A 5,082-nucleotide genomic window follows, 5' to 3' on the forward strand; every position below is an offset into this window, starting at 1 on the left:
CACGTGTGTGTGAAGTATCCAAACAATGACACCATCATTTCATTATGCCTTAAGCTACTGTGTAGTGGGTCCCATTTAGAAGTGGCTACTTCATTCGCGCTTTCCTTAACTCATGGAGCTGCATGAATTTTATTACAACTTTTCGCCACAATATGGCAGTTTAAGTCCGCTTGCTGTAAGGCGTAAGCCATTGGTTTCCAAAGGAGATTTTATTTGTGTCGCCAGCAGCCTATTGACAATTTATGTTGTAAATAGGCCTACCTACCTTATAAGCCTACCTGTAGCTTAGGGGAGCTAACAGCTTTCTATTAGGATCTAGTTTGTTAGTTACAGTTTTGTCATAACTCCCTGATGCATTTTTGCATTTAGAATAGCCAGAGCGTGGATATCTCAATCGGAAAATTAAACAATATCGGGTGAACCCAGCCTGATCTGCCCGCTATTTATTTTTTGATTTCTTAAAAGATTGAGCTTGGTCTGGTGAAAGCCAGACTAGCCATGGACCTCAGTTACACAATGCAAGGGAACATGAATCAGCCTATATTTGCACGAACAATAACGGACAACAGTTCTTCAACTTTGGCCCGTTAAAATGTGTATGAACAGTCTAGCGACGCATTTCATCAAGGCCCATTTGGACATGTCAGTTATTTGCACCACTGGTTACATGTAAAACAGCATTTCGTTTCAGACTACTGTTAATTAATTTGTGCATTAACAATAACGTTTCAGACTACTGTTACTTAATTTGTGCATTGACAATGAAGTATTACATGAACTAAAGATGACTAAAATCTTATGTAGAAGAAGAAACATTCACAAAAAATTCATCCATCCAAAAATGACCTTTGTTTTTGATAGCTGTTGAAAACGGCATGGAACTGACAGAGATGTTTTTGTTCATAAACAAACAAACAAACAAACAAACAAATAAATACATAAATAACATTATGCTGATACCTTTTGGTTTTCCCAAATACAATGTAGCCTACAGGTGTAAATGACCTTTCATTAATCAGTTGCAATGGATGAACTGTGATGAACTGCCCTACTTGTGATTGTTTAGAGATTTTAAAGGTTTTATAACAATGCTACATCTTCTTTGGCTATTCTACAATCTATTCAACTTTTCAGCACCAGTAGGCTACTTTCTGTGCAGCCGCACACACACACTCAGGCATGCCAAACAAGCATACACAAAAGTTTCAAGAGTGGGGGATGGAGTAAAATATGGAGACAAATTGAAGTGTGATTTATTTTCGCGGAACGGCTGTACAGGACTGAGCGGCGGTCATATTTTGTACCGCTATGCGGTACATCTAGTTTTGATTTTTGTCTGTTCATCCTCCACCACAAAAGTAGTTTTAATCTTAGCTTTGGCGTCCCCCCGTTGCCAAGCAACATAACACCTCGAGAGTCAAGGCAGCGACACTATATGAGGCTAAATGACCACACGTTTGTTTTTGCAGGTTTCATACTACAACAGAGTTGATTCCGCAACAGCATTGTTTCTGTAACAGGGTTGACTGCAAACAGGTTTCGTGTTGCAGGGTTGATCCTGCAACAGGTTTGATTTCATAACACGTTTGATTCAGGTTTGCATCTGCAGCGGCATTGATAGCGCAGGGGGTTGACACTGTGGTATGAGTGATAAGCTCATAAGCACGTGAGAACCATACTCCCTCTCTCCTTATTTCTGGTTGTGATAACCACACATGCTACAGACCTATAGGAGTGTCCAGCATTTAAGAAGCTTGTTCAGACTGCAGGACTGCAGGTTAGGATGTGGTGGACACATGCTGCAGACTTATAGGAGTGTCCAGCATTTAAGAAGCTTTTTCAGAGGTGCAGGTTAGGATGTGGTGGACACATACTGCAGGCCTACACTCTAAGAAATGGAAGTACCAGTGTGTACCTAAGTCGGTACAAATGCTTGTCGCTGGGGCAGTACCCTTTTGAAGTACAATACTGTACCTATGAATGCAGGTACATTTGTGTACCCTAGCCATCTGTACCCATCAAGGTACACTTGTGTACCTGCAATGACTAAAATGTACCTGTATATATCATTATCACATAGTACCCTTAAAAGGTACTATTCTGTACTTCAAGGGTACAACCCCAGTGAAAATTTAAGGTGGTATAACTAAAATATATGCACAACCAAAAAGTACATTTAAGTGTTTATTCTGGGGGGATATTACACACAATACTTCACATGAATACAGTTACAATAAATGTTAACAGGTTCATATTAAAAACACATTCATATCAAAATATCTTATATCCATATCAATATACATATTCACGTAAAACATGTTATGACTCTTAATGTAAGTGTAAATAATAAAACACTTTGGTTTACAATATTTTGCCTGAATAGCCACATTGTGTTTATACACAGAAGGAAAAAAATATATTAATTTGCACGATAGCACTAATAACACCTTTATATGATCTATAAAATACCAATATTTGAGCTAGTAATTACTCCAACAAACCTTGTATGCTTTCAAGTTCATGTTAATACTCGTGTATGTGACAGTGATGAAAATACAGTATCTGCTTGCCATAACCATTACACGTTGCAAAATTAACAAAGTCCTTGCAGTAACTTAGTAGCTATGATCTTAGATCTCATTCACAGTGCATACACCATAGAATTGAGTGAACGATATGTGTGATGTAATGAGTCATATAGCGACATTTTAGAGTAGTATCTCAGAAAACAATGTGCAAGCCTTTGGGAAATATTAGCAAGCCTGTAAAAATGTACAATATATTGTTACAATGTTCATTACCTCACCAATAAATCAATCAATCAGAAAACACACTCCAATCCTTCCAATCATGAGGCGAGCCACTAAAAAGGCAAGAGTCTCAAAAGGCACCAAAGTTCAATTTCAAAAACTGGCAGAAATCCAACATATTCTTCAGGAGAGTGTGCTAAGTAAAGGTCAACAGCAGTAGAGGCTGCTGTTTTCCCCCTCTTCAACTTCTGTTCCTCTGCATATATCCACTTTGACTTAGACTGGAACCTTACTTGATCTACAGGACGTTCACATATTTTCAATTGCAGTGGTAGCCTCACCAATGACAGCAGGGGTTTTACATCTGTTGGAAGCAAAATGCAAACACAAACCTCAGAATAAGATTTTTTTCAACCACACAAATAAATAGCCTCAGACAGATTGTGTAAAATACCTTGTCTAATACATGTATGTAACTATATGAATCTGCTCACCTGGCATAGATCAGCGTTGAGTCATTACAAGTTCCATGGAGAGGCTGACTCTCCCAAACTTCTCCTTACTCCTTTTCACCGTATCTTCATGAACAAAAGCTGCCTGCTCCACTATGTGTTTGAGAGACAAATGCCATGCAATAGAATAATATAATTAAACAAAATGACACAACAATGAAATAGCACAAAGATAATCTTAACCAATATATAAATTGCTATTGGACAAAAAAAAATCTAAAAGTTGTCTGTATTATTATAATTTGCATAATTTATTATGCAATACTTTTCTATATGTATTTAACATCAATAAGAAAAATACCATTACAAAAAAAACACCAAGTTGGGTAACTTACGTAGCCATTAGATCCTTTAGGAAAGGTAAGCTTACTTCCAAGTGGCCATGTTCTGCCTTGGTGGGTATCTGTGAGAAGGATTAACGTTAGATTTACTTTAGACCATTATCAAGCTCTGAGTAACTTTATAACATTATAGAATGGTTCTGAGTTGCTCCCTCTAGCTTCTAACTAGATAAGCAATGACAACCAGGATGTTCTGGTGAACATAGGCAACTCAACTAATTAATTTTCACCTAAACAAAATGACAGTGTTGAGAGTGATCATGCTTACTGCATGTATGCACTTACCAGGCTTCTTTCACCTGCACTACCGTTGATATTAAACCAGCCTTTCAGGGAAGTTAGCAAGTATGTATGGCTAACAGTGCTAGGATATGCTCATATATCTATGGGCTAAGCTAGTTAGGATAATGATTGCTAGTGAAAGTTGGCTTTAATGGCTTCCACAAAAACTTAACATTGACATGGGAAATAGTAGATAAAACACACACACAAATCATTTCCTTACCATTTATCACGATAGTCATGCATTATTGAAGGAGTTTGAACTCCATTTAAAAATATCTGAATTCATAGCTAACCTAGGCTAAGTTGCTAGCGAATGCTAATGTTAGCCTTTAAGCCAACAATCTGACTCCATTACTGTAACAGTAGGCTATTTACAATGTACAAACCAAATTTTGATAAATTGCAACTACACCTTACCTCTGAATAGCTTTGCCTCCTCTTCCACAAAGATTATTCCATCCTGCACATGTGTTTTCTCACACCAAGCTCCTCACTGAAAGTTGCTCCATTTCTTGGTGAGTGAGATGAACAAAGTTGAGGGGGAAAATAACGGTTGCTCCCGTCCCGAATCTCCTCCCCCAACAACTTTTGAGTGACAGGCCATGTACTTTTTGTACCCTTAGGTACAAATATGGTCCCTTTGCGAAAAGGTACATTAATGATCCAGGAACGGTACATATTAGTACTTTAGGGGCTCAATTTTGTTCCCTTTAAGGTACAGGGTCAAAAGTTGTACCTAAAAGAACAAAAATGTACCCCAACCGTACCCCTATTTTTGAGAGTGTATAGGAGTGTCCAGCGTTTAAGAAGCTTTTTCAGACTGCAAGTGATAACCACACATGCTACAGACCTACAGTATAGGAGTGTCCAGTGTTTAAGAAGCTTTTTCAGAGGTGCAGGTGATAACCACACATGCTGCAGACCTATAGGAGTGTCCAGCGTTTAAGAAGCTTTTTCAGAGGTGCAGGTTAGGATGTGGTGGACACATGCTGTGTGTGCAGGTCAGGATGTGGTGGACACTGGCTGTGGCATTCAAGAGTTAGAATATCCTCCAGTGTAGATTTAGCAATGGCAGATGTTTGTGTGTGTGTGTGTGTGTGTGTGTGTGTGTGTGTGTGTGTGTGTGTGTGTGTGTGTGTGTGTGTGTGTGTGTGTGTGTGTGTGTGTGTGTGTGTGTGTGTGTGTGTGTGTGTG

General features: G+C 38.6%; 1 long non-coding RNA gene across 1 annotated transcript; it reads right to left on the minus strand.

Annotated features, from left to right (window-relative positions):
• Window positions 1-3,286: 3,286 nt before the first annotated feature.
• On the minus strand, window positions 3,287-4,665 carry LOC143102802 (uncharacterized). The gene is made up of 3 exons (XR_012982664.1): window positions 4,306-4,665; window positions 3,598-3,665; window positions 3,287-3,355 (listed from the first exon to the last, which is right to left on the minus strand). It is a non-coding gene; the product is annotated as an uncharacterized LOC143102802 (long non-coding RNA).
• Between the last annotated feature and the right edge of the window lie 417 nt (window positions 4,666-5,082).

The sequence above is a fragment of the Alosa pseudoharengus genome, unplaced genomic scaffold, assembly GCF_046254945.1.
Source record: "Alosa pseudoharengus isolate Yale_2024_CS ecotype anadromous, Long Island Sound unplaced genomic scaffold, YU_APseudo_1.1 YU_APseudo_1.1_scf_4, whole genome shotgun sequence".
In the NCBI taxonomy this organism is placed as follows: domain Eukaryota; kingdom Metazoa; phylum Chordata; class Actinopteri; order Clupeiformes; family Clupeidae; genus Alosa; species Alosa pseudoharengus.